The sequence below is a fragment of the Chiloscyllium plagiosum genome, unplaced genomic scaffold (assembly GCF_037043375.1).
Source record: "Chiloscyllium plagiosum isolate Xiang-an unplaced genomic scaffold, Cpla_swu_hap1 HiC_scaffold_40, whole genome shotgun sequence".
In the NCBI taxonomy this organism is placed as follows: domain Eukaryota; kingdom Metazoa; phylum Chordata; class Chondrichthyes; order Orectolobiformes; family Hemiscylliidae; genus Chiloscyllium; species Chiloscyllium plagiosum.
Window position 1 is genome coordinate 57,429,129 of NW_028270178.1, and position 8,740 is coordinate 57,437,868.

The window sequence follows — 8,740 nt, forward strand, 5'->3', positions numbered from 1 at the left end:
AAAATCCAAACAAATGTTTGGAATTAAGCGTCTAATGATGATCATGAATCAATTGCTGATTGTGGGAGAAACTCATCTGGTTCACCGATGCTCTTTATAGAAGGAAACTGCCATCCATACCTGCTCTGTACACATGTAACTCCAGACCCACAGCAAAGTAGTTGACTCTTAACTACCATCTGGTCAATAAATGGTGACCTAACCAGTGACGCCCTAATCCCATTGAACAATCTTGTTTTTAAATAATATTTGTGGAATCCTCCTTTATCGTCAGTTGTTTCATAGTTCAACTCCATTTCTGACTGGAAGTGGCAGAACTGTATAGCTTCTATCTGATCTGTAATCATTTCGCCCTCTCTCTCAGACATTAGTCCTGCTGTTTGGAATGTAAGTACAGTGGTCAAGTGCAGTAGCTTTAAATGAGTTGTCATCATTTTTAGGCACATATGGTTCTAACACTGGTACATTCACCAACGCATCCCTGAAACATCGATCAGCTTAATGGGAGTGACAGATTGAGTGATTATCCTGGGCAACATGTTACAGATTGTGATTCAGTACAATTCTCCTTCTGAACAGCTGTGATCGACAGTACAACATGAATTTCCAGGTTTGAGCTGCAATTTCTGCAATGCAATTCTGCTGTGTGCCCCCAGTTCACACCGACACCCATTCACCCATCACCCCATGACCTACTCTGGTTACTGATGTGGTAACACTTCCATTTTAGTATTCTCATGCTTCTGAGCGTTTGTCCATGGTGTCACACCTCTTACTTGTCATGATTCTCAAAACGTCTAAACGTGTTCTGCCGGGCAGCACTGTGACTCTGTGGTTAGCGCTGCTGCCTCACAACACTACGGGCCTGGGTTCGATTCCATCTTCTGGCGACTGTCTGTGTGTAGTTTGCACATTCTCCCCGTGTCTGCGTGGGTGTGTTCCAGATGATTCGGTTTCCAACCACTGCACAAAGATGTGCAGCTTAGGTTCATTGCCCTTGTTAAATTGCCCATATTGTTCAGAGATGCGCAGCTTAGGTCCATTAGTCAGGGGTAAATGTAGGATATGAGAATGGGTCTGGTTGGTTTCATCTTCAGAGAATCGTTGTGGACTTGTTGTGCCAAAGGGCCTGTTTCCACACTGTAACGATTCTAATTCCGACATTCATCTGAATCTTTTCCCTTTCAGTCATGCCACCTTCGGTGTTTAAATTGAATGCATTTCTCTCCGTTTCTCCTCATTGTCTTCATTTAGAACTCTGTAGTGTCAATGATGCCAGTCTTACGTCATTTCAGAACCAATGAATTTTTACATCTTGCGTTATTGTTCACTTCTCGGTGTATGGCGCTCCATGATGGACAGGACATTTGAGCGGCTTGGACACACGTCTTTCAAGCTGTTCAAAGCCAGAAATTGCTGGAGAAATTCAGCGGGTCTAGCAGCATCTGTGGAGACAGAGAAACAGAGATAATGTTTCAAGTCCAACGTGACCCTTACTGAGAACTGAAAAGAACTCCTTAATCCCTTGACAAAAGTGGAAGAGGGATGATGGGGAACAGAGCATGTGGAGATGCAATGCAACAAGGGAATAAGCTTTTAATTGTGGTGAAAGAGAAACAGATATAAAATGGGTGTAAATTAAAGTGTAAATGGAAGAAATTGGTTCTCTCAATTGAGTGCAAGATAAAAAAAAGTCACAGACAAGCAAGCAGAATGCATGAAAAATGGAAAACAGACATAATGGTGTCAGGCTGTAAAGTCATGGAAATGAATCTGAACTCCTTCAGGCTGGAACGTACCAAATTATAAAAGGAGGTGTTACTCCAGCTTGGGTTGTGCTTCATTACATTACAGCAGTTCAGGACCGAAAAGTCAGCATGAGAGCAACGTAGGTTATTGGAATGGGAAGCAAGGGGAAGGTCAGGATTATGCCTACAGACAGAGTGGAAGTGTTCCTTAAAACAGTCTCTGCTTTGTCTCCCCAGTGTAACTGAAACTGCATTGTGAGAAGGAATGACAGGAGACTGGATTGAAACAGTAAAGTGAAATGCTGCTTCACCTGCAAGTGATTAGGGCCTGGGACAGTGAGGAAGTAAGAGGTGAATGGTCAAGTGTTGCAGTTTCTGCAATTGCACGAGAAGGTGCCATGGGGGAGTGGGAAAGTGTTCGGGGTGATAGAGGGTGTCACAGAGGGAATGGTCCCTGTGAAATGCTGACAGTGGACGTGAGGGGAAGAGATGTTTGATGGTGTAGTCCTGCAGGAGGTGGTGGAGGGTCGGAGGATGATTCTGTGAATGTGGATTCTAGTGCAGTAGGAAGTGAGGACAAGGGGAGATCTATAATTGTTCTGGAACGGAGGTGACGGAGTGAGGGCGATATCGCGGGAAATGGGACAGTCACAGCTGTCGGTCATATACAGCGGAGTTAGGGGATTTCTGGTTTGAAGGAAAAGGAGGTCACGTCACAGGCAGCTCACTGCAATGTGGCATCATCAAACCGTATCAACAGAGACGGAGCAACTGGGAGAATGGAAATCAGCCTCCGCTGATCATGTGCTCTGCCATATGCAGAAATCTCCCCTGAATTATTGAAAAGAACCAGACATCTAAATTGAGGATTTCTGTCTCACATCTGGTCTGAAGCGGGATGTGCAAATAGATCCAGAGGAAGGCCAGTGGGTATACAGGAGCACACATTCAAGAATATATCTCATAACTCTCAGAAATTATTATTTCTGTTCAAAAAGAAGGACTCGAAAGAAGCTGAACCACTCGTGGTACACAAAATCTGCCAAGGATACTATTCAATCACAAATTAACGAGAATTATTGTGTGCCCGGGTTTAGAATGCTTATTTCAGGGACCAGAAGCAGATGCTAGGCATGAATTTCAGCTGTGCTTCCGGAATTCCCCTCAGAAACCCCTGCCATTGCTGCTCCATCCTTTTCCCTGCTCGTTTCCACTTCCTGATTCCAGGTTCTCCTTCTCAAATTACAGAGCACATTCTCTCACATTATGGTCCCTACCCGCTTCACCTGAAGCTCTTTGATGAAGTCTACCTTCCCTGCACGAGCATCAAGATGTGTTTTGTGCTGCCATTTTGCCTCTGGTCTCAGTGTGGCTCGGCCTCTCCATTCATGCTGTTTTCCACCTCCCACTCACATCCTACTCCAGAAAGTATCCTTCTTGGAGTAAGCCTTATTGAAAACACCTCTCCCCCTTTGCACTGAATTCACACTGTGATCCAACGTTCCAAAAGTATACTTAGCCTTCATCTCACTCTGTTAAAGGCAACTGCATGCAGATTGTGTGCTTTAAGAATTCCCTTTCTTACTTGGATTTGGCCGGAGATACGCTTTCACTGCAGAGATCATCACCCTATTTCGACAAAGGAATTCAATAGTTTTACTTCCGAATGGAACTAGTTAGAGTTTCACGCTGTCTTAATATTGTAATATGGAGAAAAACAAATCACAGTGTAAAGTTTGGGCTGAGTATTGTTTTCCTGTCATTTTGAATGTTGTTTCAAATTTGCAGTGCTTATCTTTAAATGCTTGCTCTTGAAGTTAGTATCAGATGGAGTGTAGGAGGTTGAAGTGTGGCGTTGTAGAGTTTATAAAATCATGAGAAGCATGGATAGGGTGAAGAGCTAAGGTACTTTCCACAGGAGAGGGGATTTCAAACATAGAGGACTTTGCTTTAAGGTGAAAGGGGAAGATTAAAAAGTGCCAAAGGTGCAACTTTTTCACATAGAGGGTGACGTGTGTACGGAATGAGCTGCCAGAGGACAAGTGGCAGATGCAAGTACAACTACAGCATTTAAATGACGTTTGGACAGGCGAATGAATGGGAAACGTTCAGAAGCATGTGGGCAAAATGTAAGCAGATGGGATTAGTTTAGTTTGGAAAACCTGGTCAATATGGACAAGTTGGACCAAAGGGTCTGTCTGTGTGTGATATTTCTGTATGAATCTAGAAAGCAAGGAAAAGAGAAGAAAAGATATGACATAAGCAAATTGGCAAGAAATATAAAAGCAAGCAGCACGAGCTTTTTTGTGTGTATAAAAAAAGTTCAAGATGAATGTATGACCTTTGGTAGAAATGAAGTCAGGGAAGCATATTGAGGACCTATAAAGGGTGTGACGAGGAAGAACAGCCAGATAATTTGCACCAGAATGTTACATCATTCCTCATAGGAGAAGACACTGTAAGTATTTCAATGATATAATCAAAATGGTAATCGGAGGGAAATTCTTGAACTGCCTCGAACAAAAGGAACATAGAACATAGACCATTACAGTGCAGTACAGGCCCTTCAGCCCTCGATGTTGCGCCGACCCGTCATACCAATCTGAAGCCCATCTAACCTACACTATTCTATGCACGTCCACATGCTTGCCCAATGACAACTTAAATGTACTTAAAGTTACTAAATCTACTACTATTGCAGGAAAAGCATCCCATACCCTTACTACTCTCTGAGTAAAGAAGCTAGGTCTGACATCTGTCCTATATCTATCACCCCTCAATTTAAAGCTATGCCCCCTCGTGCTCGCTGTCACCATTCTTGGAAAAGGGCTCTCCCTGTTCGCCCTATCTAACCCGCTGTTTATCTTATATGTCTCTATTAAGTCACCTCTTAACATTCTTCTCTCTAATGAAAACAGCTTCAAGCCCCTCAGCCTTTCCTCTTAAGACCTTCCCTCCATACCAGGCAACATCCTAGTAAATCTTATCTGCACCCTTTCCAAAGCTTCTGCGCCCTTCTTATAATGGAGTGACCAGAACTGTACACAATACTCCAAGTGCGGCCGCACCAGAGTTTTGTACAGCTGTAGCATAACCTCATGGTTCCGGAACTCGAGCCCTCTATTAATAAAAGCTAAAACACTTAACAACCCTGTCAACCTGGGTGGCAACTTTCAAGGATCTGTGTACCTGGACACTGAGATCTCTCTGCTCATCTACACTACCAAGAATCTTACCATTAGCCCAGTATTTTGCATTCCAGTTACTCCGACCAAAGTGAATCACCTCACACTTGTCCGCATTAAACTCCATTTGCCACCTCTCTGCCCAGTTCTGCAGCTTATCTATGTCTCTCTGTAACCTACAACATCCTTCGTCACTATCCATAACTCCACCGACCTTAGTGTCGTCTGCACATTTACTCACCCACCCTTCTAGGCCCTCATCTAGGTCGTTTATAAAAATGACGAACACCACTGTTAAGTGGACTCCAGGGTGACCATTTCTCATCAACCACCACCCTCTGTCTCTTTCAGCAAGCCAATTACTGATCCAAACTGCTTTCTCTCCCACATTTTGTACAATAGTACAATAGGAACAAGGTTTTTAAATAAACAGATAAGAATAAGGGTAGCCAGGTCAGCAGTAATTAACACTGGATTTTAAAAGCAGGGTTACAGAATGACTGGTGGTAATGTGTGAAATATTCGCTAAGTCTCTGGATTGCAGGAATGTTCCAGCGAAACTGGAGAACCTCCAATGTGGCGCTTGACTTCGAGAAAGGAGTGAGACTGAAAGCAGGAACTATTTAGCCTCACAATTATTCCTGGGAATTTGCAAGAGGCTGTTATTAAGGAAGGGTCTGCAGGGAATTTGGAAAAGCTTCACACAGCGTCAGCATTGTTTTGTGAAAGATGGTCTATATTTTGACTATTAAATCATGCAAAGTTTTTCTGGAGATCCTTGAGAATGTAACATGCGGGCGTGGTAAATGGGAACTGGTATACCTGAGGGTTTCCAGAGATCTTCCACAAGGTATCACAAAATAAAAATTGTTACACCAGACAGAGGCTTATAGTATGACAGATAATATATTAGCATGGGATGACTTTTGGTTAACACATAGAAATTAGAGAGTCACGGTTAATGGATCTTCCTGATAAAATGTATCTGCTGGAGTATCACAAACATCAGTGCAATGGCAAGATTTATTTACAATCTATGCCAATAGCCTGACGGCGGGAGCTGAGTGCAATATACATCCGAGTTTGAGTATGACACTGAGAACCAGAAGGAAGGCTGTTATGTAATGGAGGGGACTCCCAAAAAATGAGCAGTGCAAAGGGATGGAATTGTTTTTGTGTCTGAAACATAATATCAGCATGCTGATGCAGCAAGTAACTAGGTTGTTTCGTTAGGCGTTTCCTGAAAATAACTGGTTACTTTCCTGAAAATGGTGTTGAACAATGTTGCATTCAGGGAGAACAGATGATTTGTTTGAGCTAAACCTGGATGCGGGTACAGGGCTGTATTCACAGCGAATCTGTGTCTGTAACATGACCCACATCTGGAGCGGAAGTTACAGAGAGGGGAAGCCTGAAAAGAGGGATTGGGGGAGGGGGGTCACTCCCTGTCTGTTTGGATTTTCCAAGTGCATTTCCCAAACTACACCGAACCATCAGAGTTTCCTCGGTTTGCCCCTTCGTAGCAGGTCCGAAGAGCTGAATGGAACATCAGAACATCGGGCTGAGGGACACGAGGGGGCCATTCGGCCCTTTGACACTAGTCCAGCAGCAAATAAGGTCGTGGCTCATCTCATTTTGGTCCCAGCTGCACTTTCCTCTCCATGCACCATTATCCCTGATTCAGCTGTCTGTGGAAAATCAGACGAAACCAGCCTCGAGCTAATATAAAGATTCAGCCATCCCAAACCTTTGGAAAAGAGAATTCCCACTGGAATGAAATTCCATTTTGTGAATTTCTCCACACTCTATGTGGAGTTTGAACATTCTCCCCATCTCTGTGTGGGTTTTCTTCCAGTGCCCCAGTTTCCTCCCACAGACCAATGATGTGTAGCTTAGAGTGGATTAGTCACGCTAAATTGCCCATTGTGCCCGCGAATGTGTAGGTTAGGCGGTTAGTCACGGGAAATGCGGGGGTAAATGAATAAGGTAGCGGGAACATGTCTTGGTGGGATGCTGTTCGGTGTGTCGGTGTGGACTCGATGGGCAGAATGTCTTGCTTCCTCACTGTCGAGGTTTTATGACAATGACATCAAGTTTGGACGGTACAAACACCCAGTGGGTATCTACCTGATCCACTCTCTCAAGGCCTTGTATCTTTCAATAAGATCATCTCACATTCCAAGAGTAACCTGTTAAAGCCTCCATAATATAAAATCTTCATCTGTGGAATACGTGAAGTGAAACATCTCTGAACTGCTTCTAATGTAATTATATTCTTTCTCAGGTAAGGAGACAAAAATAAATCTCACACACAGATGAGATAATTTTTTGTTTTCTCAGTGTTAAAGACTTTGGACTCTCTTCCCCATAAAGCATTGGAGGCATAGATATTGAATATTTTTGAGGCACAGACAGAAGGTTCTTAAATAACAACAGAGTGAAAGATTATCAGGGAATGGGCAGGAATGTGCAGTGTGTGGGAAATGCGGACAGTGGTACAAAATGAAACTGATTGAAAAACATCCAGAATATAGTGAATAACGAAATGATAACATATTAAAATGCTAACAGTAATAGAATAGTTTCAAAGAAGCATGGGACTGCTCTGTCGTTACAGAGAGACAACGCATGGTAGTTAACACTTAGGGTCATCACACCTCGGTGATGGGGTGAGGTTGCGAGATTGTTTCCTTCATGGCAACCTCTGTCAGTGTGGGGGAATTGAACCTGCGCTATGGCCTCTCTCTGCATCTCAAACCAGCTGTCCAGCCAACTGAGTGGGAGACTGTGTGACTGTTACAGACAGAAACAGTTACAGACAAAGGGCAACAGCAACTTTCATAACAAGGAAAAAGGTACAATTCAGATCATTTTCAAGATAACGGCTGAGGATAAAAACGTTCTCTGCTAGAAATTGTATTTTATAACAAGACAAGTGTTTGGAAGCTGTCTTTGGCTTAATACAATAAGGTGCAACAAGTGAAGTGACAAGAATTACTCAGTGTGATTTGCTATCAATAACCATAAAATAAGTACATATTCTTGCTTGGTCTGTGTAAGATGTGCTTACCATTACATCAAAGTATAAAGCTAATGGAATATATTGTTTGGAGAGACCGTCCCCATAGGAAATGTCCTTAAATAGGCGCTTGAAGAAAACTGGGGTAAAAGTGCCTGAGTGTCGTCTGGTCAGTGACAGGAACTCGGGGGGTTGAATGACTGAAAGTTCCTGTAACATGAAGCTGCGAAAACCATCAGATCAGCAACCATCTTATTAAATGCTAGAGCAAGTTTGAAGGGCTGAATGGCCTCATGATGAATTTGAATTGTCTGTGATTTGAAAAATATACCTCTCTACTCCTTGGGCATTGACATTTTCCTGAAAATGGGAATTATTAGGAACATTATCTGGAACATTCCATAGTAGCATTCTCCAGGACATTTTATCACCATATGGGGTTATTGCAAAGGCGAGAGAGGGTGGTGGGGGGACGGGGTGGAGAGAGAGAGGGAGAGATAGAGAGAGGTGAAGAATGAGCCTTGTTTGGAAGTCGGTGCTATAACAGATATACAGTGACTGTGAGGGAGCATAGATAATCCAGTGACCCTCATCCTGACAGAGCGGGGAAGATTATTGATGCTTGTCCTGTACTGCTGGACATTTCTTCAGACCGCAGATACTGCACTAAGCTGGGTGGTGAGGTCAGACCATGCTCGCTGGTTCTGGTGGTGTGGACCACTCTGGGATGAGAATGCCCCTCTCTCTACTAGTGCATTCACCAGGACCTCTGTGTCTCTATCGACAAA